Source organism: Equus caballus, chromosome 20 (assembly GCF_041296265.1).
Source record: "Equus caballus isolate H_3958 breed thoroughbred chromosome 20, TB-T2T, whole genome shotgun sequence".
Lineage (NCBI taxonomy): Eukaryota > Metazoa > Chordata > Mammalia > Perissodactyla > Equidae > Equus > Equus caballus.
The window spans coordinates 12,973,840-12,999,779 of record NC_091703.1 but is presented as its reverse complement, the minus strand read 5'-3'; the positions used below and the strand labels follow the sequence as shown (position 1 = coordinate 12,999,779).

Genomic DNA, 25,940 nt, shown 5'->3' with positions numbered 1-25,940 from the left:
GAAAGTTCTTTAGGCAGGAGCAAAATACTAACAGACGAAAACTCAGCTCTGTACAAGGATATGAAGAATGTCACAAATGGTAAATATGTGAGTAAACGTGGATAAAGTTTGTGTATTATAAGTGAAGTGACCATATTATTTGAACATAGACTGATGATTTTAGGATGCATATTGTAAATCCTAGAATACCTACTCAAAAGGGAAAGTAAAGATATATAGCCAATAAGCCTGTAGAGGACACAAAATGGAAAACTAAAAAGTAAAGAATCCAAAATAAGTCAAGAAAAGAGAAATGGAGCAAAGAACACATTGGACATATAGAAAACAAATACCAAGATTATAGATTTAAACCCAACTATATTGATAATTACACTAAATGTATGTAGCCTAGGTGCTCCAACTGAAAGATAGAAATTGTCACAATGTATAACAAAGTGAGACACAATTATTTTCAGTTTGCAAAAAATCATTTTACTATAAAAATAAACACAGGTTAAAGTAGGAAGAGAAAAAAGATGTATCATGAAAACACTAATCATAAAAAATGAAGTGGTCATATTAATATCAAAAAGTAGATTTTAAGACAAATAATATTACCAGATATAAACAAGAATATTTCAAAATGATATAAGGGGTCAATTCATCAGGAAGACATAACAATCCTAAACTTATATTCAACTAATATGAGAGATTTAAAATGTATAAAGCAAAACCTGACAGATTTGAAAAGAAAAAACAGATAAATCTATACTTATAGCTCAATGCTTCAACACTTCTTTCTCATTAATCAAACTAGTACACACATACAGGCAAAATTAGTCAGTATTGAAAAAATCAACAATTTTGACTTAATTAACAGTCATAGAACACTAGACCTAACAACAACAGGACGCCCATCTTTTCCTGGTGCATGTTGAACATTCATCAAGTCACACAAGATGCTCAGCCATAATGTACATCTCAGTGAATTTAAAAGGATTGAAATCATACTAAGTATGTTCTCTGTGATGGGATTAAATTAGATATCAATGACAAAAGATATCTGGGAAATACCCAAACTTTTTGTAATCAAGCAATAAGTTACAAAATTATCCACAACTGAAAGGGAAAGTAGAAAATATTTTTAGCTGAATTATAATGAAAACACACAAATATGAAACCACATGAGATGCAGCTAAAGCAGTACTTAAAGTCAAACATATAGGTTTGAATGCTTACATTAGGGAAAACATCTGAAATCAATGATCTACACTTTAACCTAAATAACAGAAAAAGAAGAGCAAATTAAACCCAAAGTAAGTAGAAGGAAAGAATAGCAAAGATAAAATAAGAAATAACAAAAAAGAAAATGGATAAGCAACAGAAAAAAATAAATAAAAAAAAGTTGGTTCTTTCCAAAAATTATTCAAAAGAACTCTTTCAAAATAAAACTGATAACCTCTAGTAAGAGAGAAAGATACAAATTACCAAGATAAACAATGCAAGAGCAGGTGTCACTAAAGATTCCCCAGACATTGATAAGATAATAAGGGAATATTAAAAATGATTTTATGCCAATAAATTTTATAGCAGTGTTGAAATAGACAAATTTCTGGAAAAACACACACTATCAGAGTTCACTCAAGAATAATTAAATTAACCATTATAGCCTTATATCTAATAAAAACAATTGAATTTGTAGTTTAAAAAATCATCCACCTTAAAAAAATTTCAGGAAATAGAGAAAGAGGAAATATTTCCCAACTTACTCTGTGAAGCCAACATTATCCTGATACCAAAATCAGAAAAAGAAAATACAGGAAATGAAAACTAAAGACCAATATCCTTCATAATCAAATAAAATATTCATAATAAAGAGCAGATCAAATCTACCAATATACCAAACAGAAATACATCATGACAGAGTGGGGTTTATTTCAGGAATGCAAGGATGGTTAAACACTCAAAATTTATTGAATATAACTTGCCACATTAACAGGACAAAAGAAAACCCATATGATCATCCCAATAAATGCACAAAAAACATTTGACAAAATTCACATCCTTTCTCTATAAAAACTACCAATGACCTAGAAAACTATCAATGATTTCCTCAATCTGCTAAAAGGCATCTATCAAAAATCTACACCTAACATCATCATATGTAATGGTGGAAGATGAAACAGTTCCTTCCCAAGCTCAGGAACAAGGCAGGAATAATCTCTTACCACTTCTGCTCAGTGTTGGACTGGAACCTGTAGCTAATACAAAAAGGCAAGACAAGTGAACGAAAGGCATGCATAACGGAAAGGATGAAGGAAAACTGTCTTCACTCACGGCTGACATGATGACACATGGAGAAAACCTTGTGGAATCTATAAAAAAAAGCTGCTAAAACAAATAACTGAATTTAGCAAGGTCACAGAATACAAAAATACATGTACAAAAATCAATTGTATATATACTAGCAATAAATAATTAAAATTTAAATTTAAAAATTCATACCATTTATGGTAATATTCAAAAACACGTAATATTTAGGGATAAATATAACAAAATATATGTGGGACCTTTACACTGAAGACTACAAGAGTACTGAGAGAAATGAAAGAAAACCTAAAAAAAATGGAGAAACATTCTTGTTTGGATTGGAAGACTCAATATGGTTAAGATATCAAATATCCCAAAGTTATATGTAACCTCAACACAATTCTAATCAAAATCCCAGTAGGACTTTTTAAATAAATTGACAAACTGATTTTAAAATTTATATGGAAATGCAAAGGTTATATAATAGCCAAATCAACTTTGAAAAAGAACAAAGTTGGAGGACTTACATTATTTGATTTTAAGACAATATAAAGCTAAAGTAATTAAGATACTGGGGTGTTGGTGTAAGAAAACACAAACATAAATTAAACAAAACACAGAGTTCAAAATTATACCCAGATATGTATAGTGAATTTATTTTCAACAAAGGCAATAACATAATTCAATGGGGAAAAGATAGCCTTTTCAACAAATAGAAGTGGAATTGGATATTCACATGGAAAAAAACTAACCTCAACCATACCTCATATCATACAAAAAATTTACTTGAAACGCACAATAGACCTAAATGTAAAAACTTAAATCTTTAAAACTTTTGGAAGAAAACATAGGAGAAAATCATCACGACTTTGGGGCAGGCAAAGTTTCCTAGACAAAACACAAAAAGCACTAAGTATAAAAGAATAAAGTTGATAAATTGGATTTTATCACAATTTAAATCTTCAACTACTTAAAAATACATCAGGCTGGACAAAATGTTTGCATTTTATATATTGGGCAAAAGACTTATGTCCAGAATATATAAAGAACTCTTACAGTTAAATGATGAGAAAACAACCCAGTTTTTAAATGGTCTAAATATACGAATAGATAGTTCAAAAAAGAAAATATGTGAATGGTCAACAGCACATAGATATTATTAGTCATTGGGAATAGTAAAATTAAAATCACAATGAACCTCACATGCACTGGAATGACTAAAATTTAAACTATTGACAATAACCAGTGTTGGCCAGGATATGAAACAACCAGAACGTGCATATAAAGTGGTACAGTTGGGAAAGTTTGGTACTTTCTTATAAGTTTAATTATACACTTACCATAAGACCCAGCAATTCCTCTCCCAGGTTTTTGCCCAAGAGAGATGAGCACATGCAATAAAAAGACTGTTAACATGAATGTTCATATTTATTTATGACAGACAAACACCAAATGCCCCTCAATAGGTGCGTGGATAAACAGAGGCACAGCCACATGATGAATATTATACAGCAATAAAAAGGAATGAGCAAAAGGAAGAACTATTGAAACATACAACAGCATGAATGAATTTCAAAACCATGCTGAGTGAAATAAGCCAGATACAAAAGAATACATACTGTATGATTCTATTTAGACAGTGCTCTAAAATAAACTAAACGAACCTCGAGTGATAGAAAGCAGATCAGTTAGTTGTTGCCAGGGGCTGGGGAAAAGCAGAAAAATTAACCGCAAAGGAGCGAGAGTGAAATTTGGGGGCTAATGGAAAAGTCGATCACCGTGATTATGGCGGATGTATGCATTTATCAGAATTTGTAGACTGTGCACTTAACATGGGTGCATTTTGTCGTATGTAAATTATACCTCAATAAAGTTGATTTAAAAGGAAGGAAGGAACAGAGGGGGAGGGAAGGAGGGAGGGATGGAGGGAGGGAGAAAGGAAGCTCAGAGCTTTTATCTGATTTGCTGAAGACCAGAGCCCCAACCCAGGTCCTCGGATTCCCAATACACTGCCTTCACCACCAGACCACATTGCCTCTGGATTACAATGGGGGAAATTTAATCATTACACTCTGAATATCAAGAAAAAGCAACCACATCTTTTCAGAAATTGCTATTGGTCATCTGTTTCTAATCAAATTTCCAAAATGTTAATTCAGTCTGTATTCGGATCTGCAATCAGGGCTACACACACATATACCTGGCAAATGACCTTAGGCTGGCCTAGACCTGGTGGCCGCCCATGGGGGTGATATGTGACTAAGTAAGCAGCCTGCTCAGAAGCTCTGCTCCTCCTCTCCTTGTTGTTCTGCGCCACACTCTCCTTCCTTCCAGAGTGGAGCTGGGACTCCGCACGTCCAGTTCACGGCCCAGGGCTTTTGCTGTTATACTAAAAGCAATATCTACTGTGAATTACTGGTGTTCAGTCCCACACTCACAATTTATATGGAAGTACGCTTTAGCTACTGGACTGAACAGAACATTTAATTCACTCCACGGCTTCAAGGCAGAAAGACCTTCTGCTGCTTCATCCTTCTCCCATTAACAAATATATTTACCAGACTAGCAAGCTATCAGCACTCAATCCGGAAAGCCTAGATAGTTCATTCAGCACATTTCATAGTCATCTGACTGTGCATTTCAGAGGGAGCATGGAAAGTTGAAAATAGAGAAGGAAAGAGAGTGAACGTAAGGCCCTGGCAGGGACTTGTCTGCCAGGATGAGGTAGCTCAGGGTCTGAGCAACGCGGGAGACAGTGGGCATCCAAAAGAGGGCACCCAAAATCAGGGCAAGGAAAAATACCTCAAGCATACCATTGCAGACTCTAGTATTTCCCCCAGAGCACGGGACAGTGAGATTGGTGGAAAGTACACGACTTTCAGAGGCAGACAGATCCTTTTTTGAGGGCTGTTTCATTTCTGGGTGAACTTGGGCAAGTGACTTCACCTCTCTGAACTTCCACTTCCTTACCATGCAATGAAAATAAGAAAGTCTTCCCCTTTGTATTATTAGAAGAATTAAAGAGCCATGACACCCAACAAGGCCATAATAAATTTTTTGCTCCTTCCTTCTTTTCCTCCATCATCTCTTCCTACCTTCCTTGAGATATAGAATGGTAAAAGTAGAAGAGACCCTCTAGGTTCACAATTGTTCAGAAGTGAACAGTTATCATCTGGGGGCTGCCCTAACCCTAGACCTCCTGCAAGCTTGGAGAGAAGAACTCCCCTCTGCCAGCTACAAGAGGAGAAGAGGGCAGATGTTCCCTCTCTCCACCCCTGCAGCTAGAACTGGGTCATGTGACATATGCTGCTCCCATCAGACCGTGTCAGTGATGCTGAGGTTGGAATTGAAGACAGCATCATCAGGGGCAGCAACATAGCATGTATGGCAGTAGTGTCTAGAACTATGTTTCTCAACCTTTTTTTTTTGTTATCATTCACCTAAAAATAGTTTTTAGCCATTTGTTCCTAAATTGCCTTCTCATGAAATTTTAAGACAAGAGATATAGTGTATATCTACTTCTGCACTGTATGTATATTCATGCTGTATACATCAGGAGTAGGATTGGTGCATTTTTCCCCATTAGGGGGTGATATCATCCCTGCGGAGGAAGCGTGGGCTAGAGGATGTGACGTCCGCCAGGGGCATCCCAACCAGGTGATCCTGTGAATTAATACTGGCAGTATATCTTATTCCCTAATACCTATTGTCCCCTACCCATTTTCACAGCCTGGATCTTCATCCGTCTGTGAATTACCTGGGGTTTTTCCAATAAGGTCCTATCTTAGTTTGGATTTGCCTAGAAGTAAGTGGTTTATCTGGGAAGTGATCCCAGTGAACAACCAGCAGGAGAGTGGCATAGCTAAACGGAGGAGAAGAAAGCCAAACAATGGGGTGCATTACCAAGCCAGTTACCACCATGGGCAACTGGAGCTCACAGCCCATAGAGGTGCTCTAGGTAAGTGAGTAAGACACACGACAGAATCATCCCACCCAAGACACAAGGCAGCCAGAGAGCTTGTACACCAATTCCCAGCAGTCATTGGTTGAGTGCTGTTGCCAATGGTGCTACTTCCTTGCCCTCCTAGTCTGTTGTGCATGACCAGAGCAGCTCTGGAAGCCAGAGGAAGTCTTCAGGTAAAGAGACGTAAACGCCAACAGCTAAAAGTCTGGAGCATGTGCCCAGAAGTGGAAACGGTCAAAGAGATGTGATTGGGGCACAGACTTCGAAAAACATATGGAAAGCATAAGTCATGGGACCTTAACCAAGGGTTTTGATGACTAAACCAAAAGGATGGGGCTAAGGTAGCTGGAAACCAAAGGCAAAATTTGATCTGGGGTTACCAAGTTGCATAATCAGCTGAACTCCTATCTTCAAGTTTCCTTTGTGTGTGTAAGGACATTGATCAGAAGAGAGCTCCAGTTTTCCCTGCCCTCAACCCACTCTTAGCACCTCCAGGCCTCCCTCAGCATCCTCTTCTTTCTTGTCTGATTAGGCTCTTCATGTCTGGCCTGAGGACACTGCTACCTTCTCCCAGAGGCCACAGGTTACCTTGGAAGAGAGAGCAGACTCTCTTCATGCATTATCCTCCACCACCAGCCATACACACCAATCCTTGATATCCCTAGACCTATAACTAAAGTCAGAGCCCACCATTTCCTAGGGGAGGAGGAAAATTTACAAAGTCAAACCTAGTAGGAGATTTACCCACCAAAAGACTTACAGGACTTTACTCAATTATATTGGCAAAGACCTGGGAATGTGTGAGGAAATGGATCCTGAGGACTATTGATCAAGGAGGCACGAACATCATTTTGATGAGGATAAATATGAGTACACTCACCAACGATTCTGGAACTAGTGATGCTGGCTTGAGCAGCTGAGAGTGATTCCGATTGTTCTCTTGCTGGCTAAAGAAGACTTAGGCTCAATTGGAAGTACAGTGTAGGGAAAGTTGAGATGCCAGAAATGGTGAGGTTCAATAAAAGGAAAGAATTCAAAGATGTCAAGAGATTGGAATGTGGCTGAAGATTTAGCCCTAGAGATGATCTCATCATCAAGCCTTGAGATACATACTAGTGAGGAAAATACCAGCATTTTTGAAAAGCAGCATGTGGGGGCTGGCCCAGGGGCATAGTGGTTAAGTTTACATGCTCTGCCTCAGTGGATTCGGTTCCCAGGCACACACCTACACACTGCTCATCAAGCCATGCTGTGGTGGCATCCCACATACAAAATAGAGGAAGATTGGCAACAGATGTTAGCTCAGGGCCAATCTTCTTCACCAAAAAAAAAAGAAAAGAAAAAAACAGAAAAGCAGTGTAGTGGCTATTCTCTGTGGGCTGGGGATACTGGTGGAAGATGCTGCCATTGACAAGGGCTCCTTGATTATGATGAATACGGGACAGTTCCAAGGTGGCAAAGGGACACTGGCTTCAAGCCAACCATACTATAAAAACAGAGGACGAGTAGAGATCAGGTGTTAATAGAATCTTTGGAGTGTGTGTGTTGACCTTTTTTGTTGGCAGAGGGGAAATACAATAAACATGGAGAAGAGTGAAAAATCACGATGAGTTTTCATTCACGTAACAGCACCTCTTTTCCCCTTCCATCTCTGAGTTCTTCCCCACCTGTGTCTCAGATTCTCCATTCTCCCTCTCATCCTAGGGTCTTTGAACTTGCTAGTCCCTGGTCTGAACATTCTTCCCACCCCTTTGCCTGATTAATTCCTTCTTGTCCTTCAAATCTCAACTCCAGGCAGGGAAGACCTCCTTAGGGAGCCTTGTCTGCTCCCATCTCCCCTTGAATCTAGGAATCTAGATCAACGAACTTAATTCAACAACAACCTGGGACAGTGTTCCTTGCCTTCAAAGCACGTTCCTCAGTTTGTTGCTATATGTTCATGGGGTGACTGCTTAGTCTCTGGTTCTTCCACCAGAAATAAGCACCCCAAGAGCTGAACCGCATGTTTTTCCTTATCACTCTATCCCTGTATACAATGCCTGTCATGGTGGACACAATAAATATTTGTCCAATGGATGGATAAATGAATGTACATGTCTTTGATTTTTAAAAAGTCTCATAAGAATTAAAATTTGGCATAATTCAGCCAATATTTTTCAAGATCTTTAGGATGGCAGCACTTTCTTCTGGTAACTGCGAGCAGAGGCGGAAAGAGATCACCCCCCTCACCACACTTCAGATAAGGCACAAGTGTGCCCCTCCAAACAGGGCCACAATCAACAAGGTCGTATTATGATACCCTCTTTCCTAAACAGAACAAAATTTTAACCAGCCCATAACAGCTGGCTTGGCATCTGAAAACAATAAAATTGTGCAGCAAGTGCTAAAAAGGGAAAATCGAACCATCCACCACCTCACCGTCCTTTGTTTCAGGGTCCTGTGCACTCCTGGGCCTACAGTTGGTGAGGGAAGGAGTCCTGCACTGAGACTGGATTTTAATTGGTGTGCAAAACTGTAATAAAGCTTTATTTCAAGCCTTTAATTTCACCTTACTTCCCTTTTAACAAACTTCAAGGAAATAACTCATCCTAAACTGCAACAGCGTTCTGCCAAAGAGCTCCCAAATAAGAAAGGCACATGTTTCCTGAATTTGGGTGAATGAACCGGCAACACTCACTTAAAGGGCTTTTTACTAGCGGAGAAGATGGAAATGAGGTTTTCCTTCAGCAACGTGATTTTTCTAATGAGAACATTTGGTGCCACCTACTGGCAAAATTCACATTGACTTCTTAGCATTCACACGGTATAAAAGTGTCCCAGACGGAGTAGGAAAAATCCTGATACAACTACTTTGGCAAATTTCTAAGAACACAGAGAATTTAAGTTCCCTATTTTCTTATTGAAAAAAATTCCCATCTGAAATACTCTCCCACATGGGGCGATCATGTTCCTGCACAGGTGTCTGTCTTCAAGTGAAAATTTCTTTCAGGTAATAGATTTTATGCATAGTTCATTTCTGAGCTAAAAGAAGGACAAGTGAGAGAAGGAGAAGGAGTTGTCCAGAAATCCTTTAGATCCCTTCCATCTCTAACATTCTAGGATTCCGAGAAGATTCGAGAATGTTCCTGATACTAGTATTTGGCCCAGGCAAACTAAGTCAGTTGCTCAGCTTTCACTTCGAGAAAAGTCTCACAATCCACATCCTTGGGTAAAACATAAATTGACCCCACTTAGTCCTCTGATGTTCTGTGAACTGGAATCATACTTCTTAACCTACCGTTCATTCCTGAGTGTAAGAGAAACAAGAAGAGTGACATTGAATGTCTTAACAAGCACATGGTAGGATACTGATTTTAACTAGCTCACATGACACATTATGTTTCAGAGAAATCCACCGCCTTATAAATCAACCATGTTTAAAAATCTCTCCATGCACAAGATTGTGTATAAATAGGAAGGAGAAAAAGTAATTTTCCTGGATATGTGTAGGTCGATTAGTGGAGACAAGCCCTGTCTGCTCATACTCCAGAGGGACAGTCAAAGTAAGGCGTTCCTTAGTGTGCTCGCCCCCTCTTTGCTGATCTTTTGCTGGAAATTTGGTCCGAAGTATCAGCCGGTACAGAGAAACATCTATAAGACTTAGCCAAGTGCTGGTGTTCATGCGCTGGCTGACTCATCCCCAAAGTTCAAGTCAGTTCCTCAGAGAGAAGAGAGAGCCCCCAGATCAGACCAGCAAGAGCCTAGGGGCTTCTAAAGCACTTTTAGTTCAAGCCCCTCTCTTTATAGACAAATAAACGGAGTCCTGAGAATTTAGGTGAATTTTCCATGGGCCCTTACCAAGATAAAGTAGAACCAAAGACAGAGGTGAGGTCTCCTGATTCCACGCCGCCTTCTTCTCCTTCACAATCTCGCTTGTTCTAACCAACGTCCTCCTGCAGGGTGATGCCAAATACAAAGGCGATGAGAGGGCTGGCAAAAGTCCCCCATGAGTATGTATAACATACATCATTTAGACTGAATATCCTTCTCCATTAAAAAGATAAATAGGAGCTGGCCTGGTGGTATAGTGGTTAAGTTCACGTGCTCCACTTCAGAGACCCAGGATTCACGGGTTCGGATCCTGGGTGCAGACCTGCACACCTCTCATCAAACCATGCTGTGGCAGGTGCCCCACATACAAAATAGAGGAAGATGGGCACAGATGTTAGCTCAGGGCCAATCTTCCTCACCACACACACACACAAAAAGCTAAAAAGAAAAGGAAAGAAGGAAAGAGAAAGGAAGGAAGGAAGAAAAAAAGAAACAGGAAGAAAAGAAAGCCCTTGATGTAAAATTAAGGGGGAAGGGAGAAAACGATAGCTCAGCTAAGCAGAGGACTTGCAGCAAAGCGAATACAGATGCCCACGCTGTTGAGTATCCGTTACGTGCCCAGGTACTTTGCACACGTCATCTTCAGGTCACATCAACACTTTTCAATACAGCGTGATTGTGTCCATTTCACAGGTGAGCAGACTAATGCTCAGATGGGTAAATTACCCACCGTCATACGGTAATAAATGGCAGAACCCACAGGTGAAACCAGGACTCCCTGACTCCAAACCTTATCATCTGTTCCCTTCACCAGATTGCCTCCTCTTAGCACCCACAACCGCGCCATTCTTATGAGACCTGGATAGGAAAAAGGGCAGAAGCGCTAAGGTCCACTTATGTATGTTCTGCTTCAAGAACCTAAGGAGGGGCTGTTTCTAATAAGCCAAATTAATACACAGAGCTGCCCCAGGCAATGGAACCTTTGTAGCTTTTGAGCTCAACATTTGCCTTTAAGATGAGAATTATTGACTCGGGGTGAAGACTTCAGTTCAAGCATGACTCATGCAGCCTAGCAGACCTGGTTTGTTTTCAGCCAAATGTGGGGTGTGTGTGTTCACCAGCAAAGCATGTCACAGAGGATGTAGACACGCACACACACACATCTCCTTATTACAGCTGCAGACAGAGTAGGGTCTGTTTCCGACCCCCACACATCCTTAAGGAATGTGATCTTCACAGATCATGGACAGGAAATGACCTTGCGGAAAGTCACTTGATGTCATTCCTTGAATGTTCTGTTGTCAGCTCCCAAGACTTGTCAGGAATGAGGTCATGAGTGTCTCCTTCAGCTGCACAAACAGAGGCCACCAAAAGATTCCAGAAGGAAAAAAAAGCGGTAATCACAGTAATTCATGTTTGGACCAAATATGGCAGCACCAGTAGGAGGCTGCTTAGTATGGTGATTCACACAAACCCCAAGCTCAAAACCTACAGCTGCCGTTTTCCAGGGGGAAAACACGGACTAGCATATTTAACATCTGTTTTTCCATCTGCTTGGTGGGCCTCAGAGCATGACACAAGTAGTCAGTCCCTGATAAACGCTGCTTCCCATTTTTTATCTCTCCAGCTTCCACGATGTGGTTAGAAATTGCTGGTGCCCACCCGAACCAAGAACTGTGGCCCACACCAAGGGCTTACCAGCCCAGCTTCCCTGCCATCAAGGTCACACTGACACTAAAGTGGAGCAGATCACCAAGGATGACATTTAATACAAAGCTGCTTGCATCAGATTCTCAAAGGGGTTCATTTCCCCCTAAACGTCTAAGAATGGCTATTATAAATTCTTCCTCACAGCTCCCAGAAGCTCCCTTTTCTCCTTGATGGTTGTCACCACTTCTGCTCAAGACTTCATTGCCTGTCTCCAAATACTCCAGATTGTGCTCACTGTCTCCCTGCCTCCCCTCTTCCCCTGCCATCCCAGGCTCCACACCACTGCCTGAGTGAGCGCTCTGACATGTCAATCAAAGGCGGTGGACATCATTGGTTGTCTCCCGGTATCATTCCCCTGTCTCCTTTCAAACAGAGTCTGAATTTTATTCAGGTATCCATAACTCCCTCCTCTACTTCATGCCTCCAGGAAAGCTGTCTCTACTCCCATCTCCTCGGGTGGGCCTGAATGGCCTCAGAGTCAGCCCATCTCCCTTGCCGGTGACTGGTTTAGCGTTGGTCCGCATCTCATTTCTGGGCAATCCTATGTGAGGAAGGTTTGTGGCTATTTCTGGGAATGTTCTTATCACTCTTACCTGTAGGCCATGAAACATTCTTAACTCTGCCCTGACACTATCATACTGCCTTATTCATTCAAGCGTTTTGGTGTCTCCTGAGTAAGTTCATAGAGTAGACGTTTTCCTATGCTACTTTTCGTCTCACTCCTAATACAATAGCCGGCATATACTAGGCCCTCAAATAACATTTGTTGAATGAATAAATGAAAGAATGAGTGAAAGAATGAGCAAATCATGTTATAAGCCATCCAAAGTGGTGAATTTTCTTGTTGTGTTCCTAATAGACAGAGACAAAGATCCTAGTTCACAATAAAATTATATCCATTTGGTGATTATATTTGGCTACAAACGCTCATCTGTTGTAGCTGTTTTCCAGAACACGATGCCAGGCTGGATTTCAACCTTCTTTCCTAATTAGGAAATGGTTCCTAAGTGATATACACAAGGAGACCTCCCTACAGGATGTAGGGATCACAACAAATCAAGGTTTGAGGACACCAAACACAAAGAGACTTTCAACACCCTGTCTTCTCAGGAGAGACAATGCCACACACTGGCCTGAGTCATCAAGCTCAACAAGACAGGTGGTCCAGAAGGGATCCTGCAGGTGGATGAAGTGGATATAAGGTACAAGGTCTACTCCCCTAACCAGCAAAATCATTAAATTAAAAATCCAGCCTGTCCCTGCAAAGTCCAGAGGACAAATTAGCAGCTTTGTGTGCAGACTGCTATGGAATCATTTGCAATTAAGAGCAGTAATTTAGCTTCTGTTCCTGTAATTACAACTTCTCCTGTGTGGACAGACAGATCCCTCATTGTGTCTGGAACAATTGCAGCATTCCAAACACAAAGCAAGCCAAAGTAGCATACCCCAGGGCCCGCTCTGTCAACAATCCATCGCTCAACAGCTCCATGCAGCAGCCAGCTCGAGGACCCAGTTTCCTGCCATTGTTAGCACGTTGAGCCCGGAATTCCATCCAAATGGATTTGACCCCTTTACTAAACAGCAGTGCATATTTCCCTGATTAGTATATTCCTGTGTTTAGATGGGAAGTGGCAGGGTTGGGGGAGGCGAAGGGAAAAAGACAAGAAAAATAACAAGGAAAAAAACAACCTCATTCTCTTCATGCTATGATGATAACAACCTGGAACTCTGGCTTCATCCGCAAGTGTAATAAAAATGCTTACCCATACATGCATACACATACATCCATCAAAAATCCTGTGTTATATGTGTGCAATAAAGTAACTGGGCTGGGAATGAACAAGCACACCTGGCTTCATTAGTAAACAGTTATTGCTATGGGGCTCTGTTTATTCTAAACAGGAGAACACAGAAAACTACAAACTGTAATCTCTTGTGATTGTCCTTATCTACACGAATTCTGTTCCTTAAGGATATTATTTCTTCTCATGGTGACCCTGAATAATATTAGGTAACTGGGACGATTCCTAGATATGCAAGATGACAAGGGCCCTTCTCGGCACAACGCCATCTAGCACCACACCCTACATTTTTGCTGTTTCTTCTAATGTTACAGCTTCTATCCAATTTTATTGCCCTCTATATCAAGCTGAAACTACCTCATATAGATCAATTTGCTGTATGTTCTACAGCAGATATTTAATTACCACAGGTATATTAAGTTGTATTTGTAAGTGACCCAAAGGCAGAGACAAAATAATTCACCATTCAGAAACCTATGAAGTTATCAAAATTTAAAACTTATGTGCTTTAAAAGACACCATCCAGGGGCTCAGCCCGGTGGCTTAGTGGTTAAGTTTGCACGCTCTGCTTCAGAGGCCCAGGGTTCGCAGGTTTGGATCCCAGGCATGGACCTAGCACTGCTGGTCAAGCCACGCTGTGGTGGCATCCCACATAAAATAGAAGGAGATTGGCACAGATGTTAGCTCAGCAATATCTTCCTCAAGCAAAATGAGGAAGAGAAAGATTGACAACAGATGTTAGCTCAGGGCTAATCTTCCCCCTCCAACACACACAAAAGACACCAGCAAGAAAGGGAAAAGACAACCACAGAATGAGTTTTGCACATCATATATCTGAAAAGGAGCTTGTATCTAGAATAAATAGGGAACTATTACAAATCAAGACAAATAACCCAGTTAAAAGTGGGCAAGAATCTGAATAGATACTTCTCCAAATAAGGTATATAATTGGCCAAAAAGCACAGAAAAAGATACTCAACATCATTAGCCATCAGAGAAATGCAAATCAAAACTACAATGAGATACCACTTCACACCCACGAGGATGGCTAGAATAAAAAAGACAGATAGTAACAAGCATTGGTGAGAATCTGGAGAACTTAGAACCCTCATACACTGCTAACGGGAGTGCAAAATGGTGCCGACGCTTCAGAAAACATTCTGTCACTTCCTTAAACAGCTAAACACAGAGTTACCATATGATCCAGCCATTCCACTCCTAAGTACATACCTAAGAGAAATGAAAACATATACCCACACAAAAACTTGTACACAAATGTGTGTAGCAGCGTTATTCATAACAGCTAAAAAGTGGAAGCAACCCAATGCCTAGCAGTTGAGGAATGGGTCAATAAGATGGGATATATCCATACAACAGAATATTATTCAGAAAAAAAAGAGGTGAAGTACTAATATACGCTACAATGTGGATGTGAACATACTATGGGAAAGAGTCAATCACAAAAGACCACGTGTTCTATGACTTCATTTTATGAAATGCCCAGAATTGGCAAACTAGAGAGACAGCAAGCAGATTAGCGGTTGTCTAGGGCTGAAGGGACAAAGCATCTGAACAGAGTTTTCTCCAAGGACACAAAAATGGCCAAATGGTTGTATTTGGGGCTGACTGCTAAGGGATGTGAGGTTTCTTTTTAGGGTAATGAAAACGTTCTAAAATTGATTGTAGTGATGGATGAATGCTCTGTGAGTATATTAAAGGCCATCGATTTGTACACTTTAAATGAATGAATTGTATGTCATGTGAATTATATCTCAAAATTTTTTTTAAAAACCTATGAGTTTAATTAAATACTCACAATCTGCCGGCAAATTTCAGAGAAAGAACATGGGGCTTAAACCCAGGATCTTTGCAGTCCTGGTCTAACGTTGCCCCTACTTTGAATAGTTAAGTAACCAGGGCAAGTCTCATTGGTCTCTGACCTCTTTGTCTTCACCTGCAGAACGAGGAGGTGGACAGACACGCTCTGAGGACTTGCTCCCCCCTTAATTCTTTCAAAAAATACTGACTTCCCAAACAATTGTGCTGATAAAGTGGTCTGACTGTTCTTTGAACTCCCTGAAATTTATCTTATTCTTTTCCGTGGTTTTTAAAATTCCACGATGGATCCCACTGAATAGTTAAAATAATAAGTTAATTGTGTTTGATTTTAATCAAAGCAAAGCGTTTCAAATTAGCGTGATTTGTTTATGAGCTGATAACCTTTTCCTGTCGGGAGGTGGACTAGCTAAATCTACTCACTTAGAACCAGGCTCTGGGGGACCCCGCTGAGGGCCTGGGAAGTTCTTTCTACCTGGTCTGAGTGGGACTCGTCGGTGCTCCTTGCCCCACCCATGCTAATTCTCACTTCTCAGTGACCTTCCTGTATGGTTTTTGAGCCCGTTAGGTCCCGTCCAGCAGCATATAGACTTACAGACCAATCCTGGCCTGTGGGTGAATCAGATCATGGCCTTACATTTTTTGGACATGAGTTTTGTTGTTGTTTTGACTTTTTTTGACTTAATAGTGGTGGGCACAGAGTGCTCTCTCTGCCAAGCTGCCACATAAATCATTGGTCAGATGCCCGCTTGACACAGTGTAATTCAGCCAAAACTGGCCGTAGAGAGTGGGAAAGAGGGCCCCTGGTTTCCCAAGCCCTCAGGTTGAAGGGTGACATGTCTGCATTGACACAGAAACTGTTTATTTTCCCTCTTTCCCATGCCCAGTCCCTTGGCTTGGTTCCAAAGATTCTCTTTTCTCCATCAAAACAAATATTTATGCTTTTAAACTACAGCCTCAGCTCACATCCTATCTTCTCCTTAAAGCCTTCTTGTCTACATACACTGATATCCTCTTTATCTAAATTCCATTATAATAGTGATCATGACCATAAAATGCACAGATTGGGTCACCAGTTACCTAATGCCTGTGAAATCAGCATCTTCAACTGGTTGGTGAGGTCAGAACGGAGTCTAGTGTTTCTCTGCTGCCCGCCTGGGTGCCTAGCACGGTCACAGCAGACATGAAATAAACATTCCTTAGTTGACTTTGCTGAAAATGGAACTCAGGGAACATCTACAAAGATGTCGCCCACATCAACATCTTGAGACAAGTAAAACGCTGATGGCTCTCAAACAGATTTCTGAAAATGGAAGCAGAAAATTTCCAGAAATATTAGGTTATGCCGTATTTTAATCCAGTTAGAATTTTTCTCAAGGTACATTCAAGGATTTCTGTAAATAAAGAAGTCATCACTTTCTTTCTCTGACTTTTCTAGGGGGCTGGGGGAGGGGGGAGGCAGAGGGGCGGTGCCTCTGTCCGGAGATGAGGTCTCCGTCTGTCTGATTCTCCCTCCCCAGGGCGTTAGAGCAGATCTCCATCTATTCTCTGAAGACCGCCCCTAAGAGCTCTTCTTATGTCTGCTTTTTCATTCCTTCTTCCTCATCTCACTCTATCCTCTTTTACAGAAGTCATTTTTTTTCCTTACGCTATTTTTGGAGTAATAAAAATGTTCAGAATCCACGTAGGTAAATTGTCTATTACATAGACAATTAGCAACCCTCTGAAAAATAGGATTATTGCAAATTGCTTAGTTGAGTTTGGTCACAGGCAGCTCTGGGAGTTTGGTTTGGTTTGCTTTGGTTTGGCAGATTACAGCAGCCCTCAAAACCACTTCAGTAGGCAATAATTAGCTTTCCTCTGCAACCTTGTTAGCAACGAAAGCAAGGCTCAGGCTAAATTCTCACACCCATAGAGACATCTATTTGATAAACATTCATTAACAAAGCAGGCTCAGAACAGTTCATCAACTGGTTCTCTAAACTTGATCAAGTCTGGTTCTCTGTTCCTTTCGGTACTCCAAATGTGTCCTATAAAACATTTGCTCACAGCAGACACAACAAGACTCCTGGGCAAGATTCAAAACATTGAAATCAACATTATCTCATCTCTTAAACCAATAACTGAACATAGGACCAAGTGGGGCTCAAGGTGAAAAATATCCGCAAGGGGAACAAATCCATGGTTGAGTGGATTCTTAGGTCCTGTTCTTTCAAGGAAAGGCAGCACCTCTAAGCTCTCATCCACATGTCTTGAATTCCTTTAGTCTCACCAATGAGAACTAATTAACAAGACAGTAGTTTCATCAATAAAAACCCATCGTTGACACCTAACGTAAGAATTAGCAGAGCAATGGTAGTTGAACACGGAGGTTTTGTAAAAGACGTAACCGGCCTTTCTGCTATAATCCTGGCCGGCGGCCTCCTAACTAGGCATTCTTGATTAGCACCTGGAGTTGACCTAAGCTAAAGTAACACACACAGAGCATCACGCTATTTATACTCAAGTATTTTTAAGTAACTTACAGGCATCATGACAAGCTGGTAAGTTAACATTTTTAACTTGAACATCTTGGAAAAAATGCTTTGCATCATTCTATAAAGAACTGCCCCAATCACCATATTTACCTTTTAAATAATTTTTTTTTTAATGTGGTTTTTGTAAAGTTAGGCTCACATGTGACAAAATGGTGATTCTGTACCAGGCTCACTGAACCTGTGAGTATTTGGAGGGTCTTCTAAACAGCTAATGAAGATGGAAGGGGAATGTCCACCCAGTCACACTGCCTGCCACCCGAGGAAGGATCCCTGACGCAATGTTGGGAGTGGAGGGACTGCGACTTCCCGCCTCGACTCCTCACTTCATTTGTGGGACCCAATCTCTTCCGAAAAAGATTATACTTGGCAAATTTTTTTTCCATACCACTCCAGATATACACTGAAAAGTCTGGATGTCAAACTTTTGGGGTTCAAGGACCACTTTGAGTATATACTGAAAATCTCTTCAATAAAAATGCACATATGCACATGGGAGAAATAAATTGTTTTTGTTTTTGTTTTTTTTGTGGGGAAGATTGGCCCTGAGCTAACATCTGTGCCAATCTTCCTCTATTTTACATGGGATGCCACCACAGAGTGGCTTGATGGGCAGTGCTAGGTCTGTACCCAGGATCCAAACCCACGAACCCTGGGCTGCCAAAGCAGAGCACGTGAACTTAATCACTGTGCCACCAGGCCAGTCCTAAATTTTAAATACCACTTCAGAGAGTTTACACACCCCCTCACTGCAACCACCACCACCCACAGCAGTTTTATCCATCAATCTCCCAGGAATCCAGAGATGGTCCATAGACCACCTCTGACAATAGGACTTCGGGAAAACCAGCTAACCTCCCTGAGCCACTGAGTTTCATCTTCCGTAAAATCCGCTGTCCCATTACTCCACCCTACCTCATCACAGAACTCTGAGGAGGAAGTGAAACATCCATTATGGAAGCACGCTGGAATTGTGGATTACTTTGTAAATGCACAGTGATTCTGTCAACGAAATTACAACCTGCAGTGAGCACAGGCTTGCATTCTCTATGCCTTTCCCTGGACACACAAGATGTTACCTGGCACGGAGCCTGCTCACCCTCTTCTGTATTTTATCAGGACCAGACAAGCAACAGCATTTCCCTGGACTGCCCTCTGCAATGATGGGAAATGAGCAAACCTTGCCTTGGGTGACTGCTCCCCTCTCAAAATGTCGCCCCTTGCCTTTAACCCCTCAGTTTTCCTTTCCCACCCATCCTCACCGAGAGCTGTCACAGGGCCCTGAGTCCCTGAACTGCTGAATTAATTCACACTGAAGCCGTAGTGACTTAATGGTGTTTATCCCCAGCAGTATTTTGCATTTTAAAAGCAAGCTGCACTGTTAGGGCTACAGTCGATGCTAAAGCGTGAATCTCTGGTACTGGAATTCCAATACCTATTAGACCTGTCGGGGAAAAGCTATTTTTTTAGGTAGATCTTCAAGTCAATCATGCAGGCGACTGCAAATTCCTCATAAGACAAAAGACTAAATTTGCCACTTGCTTAAAATGTTTAGGGGAGATGAGAAAATCCTTCCATATCCAGGTAGGAGTATTTCAAAAGGGATAGTCAAGAACTCTGCCCCTCTTTCTCTAAAGAGCACAGCTTTTGCCTAAAAAGAGGGGGAGAATAGGGTCTATTTCAATAACTCTAGTGTCAATACCCAAGTGAGTGACACTGGTTATCCCAAGGGCTTTCATTTCCATTAGCCCTGGGCCAAGCCCTTCTGGCCACCCTGAGCTCATAGCACATGTTCTAGGAAGGTGTAGGAATGTCACCAAGGGGTCCCTCTGGGATGGAAGACCCTCCCCTTCCCCCACCTCTTACTTGAAAAGCACTTAAAGACTCAAAGCCAAGAGCCCCATTCACCTGTCTCCACCTGGCCCTTTCCCATTCGCTCCCAAAAAATGCGTGCCATGAGCAAATCTAGGCTGGAACCCCTGTTACAGCTCTTGCGCCACCCCATTATCTTGCCTTACTTCAGACTAACAGCCTGACCCTTGCCATTCTTGCTCCAACACTGCATTTCCCCCGTCCGTGACCTGTCCTTGCCCAGGACCCTGCTTGCCTAATCAGGTCCTGGCTTGAGTCTATTTGACAGGCTCCAGATCCAGCTTGCTCCCCCTGACATTTCTGAGCCCACCCCAGTCTTGCCGGCGAGGAGCAGGGCTCTTCCTGGCTCCAGTTGTCCAATCCTCTAAGCAAACAGTCAGCTCTGCCAATTCCTCACCACAAACTTACATTCCAAAGGAGAAACTTGTAAGTTCATATGCTTTCCTAGAAACTAATGACGATGGTGCAAAGGCTTCTAACACAATCATGTCTTTTAAAAAAAATCTGAGTCTGCATTAATTTCATTTTTCATGCAATTTATTTAAGAATCCTGGGTCCTTATTTTCTATCCACCTTCTGTGTCCATTTTCCCTTGCTTCTCTGTCCAAGTTTTAATGGCTCAGCAGGAGCTGAGACCATATTTGCTACTTGTGTTTGTTTGAACACTTAGGTTCTATGAAAACATTTGCCTCCCAAATTCCCAATGATAGACAGATGTCCTAGCTCATTGCTGTTACTTTTTAAGTATCTTGGCAGGGAGAGAATTGGCTTCATATTTCAAAGAATCTCTTTTCTACCCAAAAGTTCTAGTGTCACCACACAAAAGCACTTATAATGTGCATTCACAACAGGGAGCCACCAGGACCCCCTTAAAAAGAAAAGACACTCTTCATTTTCTCTCAGGTCCCACTAAGTAGCTCGGTGACCTTGGGCTTAACCTGTTCAGGCCTTGGTTTCCTCATTTGCAAAGGAGGGATTTGTTTGATTTCTAACCTTTCTTCCAGCCATGACCTTCTAGGAGTCTATCAAAACAGGTGACAGCAAAGGAAACCATAATTTTACTCTGAGCACAAGGATTTTCAGGAGAACATTACAAATCTGCAAATAGAGTTTAATATGCCATCAATCTCCCTTTGCTAACAAATGCATTTCCATTTGCTCCTGCTGTACTCTTTCACTGAGTAATTGGAAATAGCCTTGAGGGGTAAAGATTTGACGGGGCTCTATGACAGCAGAGCTCATTCTACTGCCTTACATTCCAGAGTTAAAAAACTGTTGAAGCCAATTCCTCTCACCAGGCCAGACCCAGCAGTAGCCATCTCAATTAGATCCATCTCAATGTCAAATGAAATGAATACGAACACATGTTTTCATAGATGGAACAAATGGAAGAAGGACGCCTGGCTCAGCTCTTTCGTTCCTTGTGTTTTTCACTGGCAAGGGATGGTTCCTCTTTCTGGAGAAGTAGAGAAAATCCACAACCTGTTGCAGCTGCCCTTGACATGCATTCAACCAATCATTCGTTCACTGAGTCGGGGTTCCACTGGCCCCTTGAGTTCTGGAATTGGGGGAGTGGGAGTATGGGGAGCCAGGGAGACAGAGCTGTCAATTGTCTGATGATTTCTCCCAAGCTGGGCTGTTAGCTGATTAACAAAGCTACAACTGTCACTCTGTTCCTACATCCCCTGACTTCCCAGCACAGCTCTGAAATGTCTCTGCACAGAAAAATGCAACTCAGTGAAAATGTCCCTGATCTTTTAACTACATCACGAGTCTAACGAAGGCCAAAGAGTGAGCTATAAAGTAGTTAGCTGCAGAAATGTGGCCTGCTGCCTGGACATTATTTGGCCTTTTCTCTCCCCTTATTCCCTGGATACTGTGTCTCTGTCACTTTTCTGTTCCTTTGGGGTCTTATTCAAACCCGCAGGCTGTACTTGTATGAACGAGTACTAAACGGAGATCTAAGATGTCAGTCTCAGGCACTACTCAAAGGAAATGGCCAATCCTAGCCCTATCTTCTTACAGAGTTACAGTCATATAGGAATATTTTCGGCACACAGTTCAGTTCTCAACTTCCACTCCTGCATATATCTCTTTTCTAAGGAAAAACAATCAAAAACAAACAAAAAAAACCCACACACAACTAGCTGCATCTTCATTTTGCTTGTTGTTTTCTGTGAACAAAAACATAGCTTTTCAGGGCCAGCCTGGTGGCATAGCATTTAAGTTCACACGTTCTGCTTTGGCAGCCTGGGGTTCGCCAGTTTGGATCCTGGGCATGGACCTAAGCACTACTTATCAAGCCATGCTATGTCAGGTGTCCCACGTATAAAATAGAGGAAGGTGGGCACAGATGTTAGCTCAGGGCTGGTCTTCCTCAAAAAAAAATATATATATACCTTTTCATTTCTTCCCATTAAGCATATGGTTGTGTGTAGGAGGAAAGGCTGTATTTTGTTTAAGATTTAATATTTTTTTAAAAAAATTTGCTGTCAGAATTTAGAATTCTTTCTACCAACTAAGAGTTCAAAGGAGTTAGAAAAAAATTTACTGCCAATGATTCAGTTTATAAAGGTTTAGAGAAACATTCCATATGGGGAAAAATAAGGCATAGCGAAGAGGAAAAACGAAGCTTCCAGTACCAGGAATAAGAAATGGGCCCCAGAAGAAACCATGTGACAAGAGTATCTCAAAAGAAAAGCATTCCCAGTGAGCAAAAGGAATGCATACATGCGTACACGCACACACACACACACACACACACACACACACCATCCATACACACACGTATATGTGGACATATAGACACACACATATACACACACAGATCTGGACCCAACGGGCTGGTACAACCATGCTCTTGTTCTTGTTTCCTGGGCTCCTTTTGTGCTTTGTCCGTGATAAACCAGTAATCTCTAAATTCTGCTACAGAAGCAAAGTTCTGTAAAGGTCAAACATGATTCCACAGCTGTTGTTTCTTTTAAACATAGAAATTCCTGACTGTATCTCTTTTGGATTCCTACCAGAGATGACTATTCATTTATTCCACAAATACGTGTTTTGGTGAGTATCTCCTACAGTCTAGGCACTGTGGATACAGCATCATAGCACACTGGCCTTGACTTATGGCACTCCTGTCTGGTGAGTGAGATGGCATAGAAAAAGATAATTACAATAAAAACATTTGGTATGAAGGAGTATGTACACCATATGTGGAAACACAGATAAAGGAATGACTAAGTCTGCTTGGAAAAACATTTGTGCTCAGTCTAGAAGGATGAGGAGGGGCTCACTAAGGAAGCAGGAAGGGCACAATGAGCAAGGGGAAGAGCGTGGGTAACAACAGAGGAGAGAAAGAACGTGGGGTGCTCAGTAGAGAGGAGATCCCATGTGGCTGGAGTTTACGAACTGAGTCGAATTTTGAAAGTCCTGACTTGGGGACGGAGAATAGAAAGGAAGATTCACAGACACAGGCCAGGAATGACCCAGATCATTGTTGTGTGCTTGATCTCCTAAATTATCCCTATTGGGGTCATCTGTCTCCTTCGAGGCCCAGTGAACACAGCACACTCTGTGACTCTTCTGGAACCGCTGCCAAGCCCCATTTCAGAGGGCTGAAAACACTCCACTCTCCATTTCCCTCGGGCCTCCTGCCTGGGAGTCTGTGGGCCTAACCTTATAGGACCAGAACTCCTTCCAAGATTCAAGTGTGGAGAACTCAAGTGTCCTTCTCAGAAACAACCTCCAATCTCGCTCATTCTGAGGGTAAAGCTGGCAGTTTGACTCACCTTTGAAATCAGTTTTCAAAATAAAAAATCAATTTCCTTGTTCATCAGAAGCAACTTGGTACGGGGGATGAAAGGTGAACAGACATTTTCACGGTTCTGCATCACACATCAGGATCACCCTCGCCTTGAATGTTAACTGTCGATTCGCGGTTTCCAACAAGGCAAGCCAGCTATGAACAGATGAGAAAATACCCAGACAGATCATCCCACAATTAGAAACGGGATGGCAGCAGGGACAAAGGAACCTTTGTGAGAATGGGCATGAGGGAGGGTTGAGGTTCAACATCCCTCTGAAGGTAACAGGCAAAACAATCAGCCAGGGGGCCGGCGCACTGACGTAGTGGTTGAGTTCATGTGTTCTGCTTCAGTGGCCCGGGGTTCACAGGTTTGGATCCCAGGCACAGAGCAAAACACTCCGCATCAAGCCATGCTGTAGTGGCATCCCACATACAAAATAGAGGAAGATGGGCACAGAAGTTAGCTCATGGCTAATCTTCCTCAACAAAAAGAGGAAGATGGGCAATGGATGTCAGCTCAGGGACCATCTTCCTCACCAAAAAAGAAGACAGAAAGAAATCAGCCAGTTTTAGCAAAGGAAGGTGGATGGTACAAACCATTTGCTCCCCACCTTCATCCATGGGAAGCCACCACCATGTGAAGCAACTGCCAACTATGGATGCACAGTTAAAGCAGACATCAACAAGGATGGCTGCCTTTCCATATTTATTTTTTCTTGTGGGTACTCAATAAACGCTTTTCGAATGAATGAGAGGGTTGGACTACACTAGTGGTTTTGCAAGTGGGAATTCCCGAGGCCAAGGGCTTTCCGAGAGAAGCCCTGGGACCCGCTGTGGGGGAAATGTGTGCTGGAGCCCAGCAGAGCTGCTTTATCTGTGTTCCTGTGACTGTCCTTATCTTCTTTTGTTTTAAGAAAAGTTTCCACAAGTAGGACTAGGTAATTGCTAAAATCCTTCCATCCTAAAATATCCTTTGGATCCTCTGCAGCAGTAAGACATCAGTGAACAGCTTTCCAATGCTCAACGTGCTCTAGCAAGTTGTATTTAACATATTTTTAATTCACTGATAACAAATTAAAACCAGCTTTCTTCCCTTATATTTGGGGAAAAGAGAATTCTAGAAGTGGCCTGGTTTAGGAGGAATGAGGCTGCCGCCATGGGGTTTGCCCAGCTTGCCTTCTAAATATTGTTCCACCCTGGTCTCCAGTTCTTCAAACTGTCGGTGATACCACTGTGGCTTAAAGTGACAAACTCTTGGCTGCTCTCTGACCCTCGAAAGAAACCCCCAAACCTCTCTAGGGAAACTGGGCTTCCAACCAGAATGACCTCCTCACCCAGCAAGCCTGGCTTTTTCTTTTTTTAGGGTATCTTTCTAACTTGTTATTTCCATAATCAGCTTTAATTACTCTCCTCCTCCTCACTTTCTTTTCAAACAACACACTATTTTCATTCTTTGTGTTCTTTGTGGGGGCGGCAGACCTCCAAGCTTTTGGCAACTCTCCCTTCGACTGAGGTTCCAGGGAAGAATGTCAGACAGTCAGTTGAGGGCATCTGGGACAGCTGCATAATAATGAGGCTTAGATGATGAGAAGGGCGGCGGGAGTGGGGGGGGGGGGGAGGGGTGCGTGTAGAGGGGAGAAAAGAACTTTACAGTAGAAAAGGGACTCAAAGAGCCTCAAAGAAACGGGTCTTATTGCAAGCACAGATGAGGAAGCTAACACCTAATGAGGTGAAGCAACTTACCCAAGGCTGCCACTGTGGGATCTTGGAGGACATCAAACTATCAAAGCTTGGGGCAGGGTTAAAACTGAGACTGTCCTTTGTTGGCTTAGGGGGTAACCTGAACTTGTTCCTTTCCAAGTAATATGTGGTAGCAGCACGGTCGGATTTTTCTGGAAACTCCAGTTCATGTCTTACCATTAAAGGCATCTAGCCAGCGCGGCCTTTTTTGTAAATGCAGCCACATCTTCCCGCTGGCCGCTCCTCGGCTCTCTCTGCCAGGATACTCAGGGACTCCAAGGCCCCGCGTCCAGGGCAAAAGGAGATGAGGAGTCTCCTGGCGGAGGGCGGGGGATTCACCAGTACGGCAGCCAGCGCCATATTCTCCTCCCGCGGAAGCCTCTCTCCCACGTGCCTAAGCCTACCACGTTTCACACGTGTGTTTTTGAACATGATCTCTCACTCCCTCATTTGCGATCTAAATTCCTGGGACATATGAGCGCCGTCCCCTGTGCAGTGCCACGGGGCCCTGATCCCCCACAGCCTCCCCAGTCCGGAACTGCTCTCTGCCTCGGCTGGCAGAAGGAAAGCGACAGGAT

At 42.2% G+C, this 25,940-nt stretch overlaps 1 long non-coding RNA gene across 4 annotated transcripts in view; it reads right to left on the bottom strand.

Annotated features, from left to right (window-relative positions):
• Window positions 1–448: 448 nt before the first annotated feature.
• LOC138919353 (uncharacterized) overlaps window positions 449–25,940 on the bottom strand; it is a 46,018-nt gene continuing 20,526 nt past the window's right edge. For 3 of the 4 annotated variants that reach the window (XR_011429501.1, XR_011429504.1, XR_011429502.1), the window contains 2 exons: window positions 23,606–23,775; window positions 449–10,185 (listed from right to left, as the gene is read on the bottom strand). This is a non-coding gene — a long non-coding RNA (uncharacterized lncRNA). The remainder of the gene's footprint in view (window positions 10,186–23,605; window positions 23,776–25,940) is intronic. The other variant, XR_011429503.1, reaches the window with a different exon arrangement.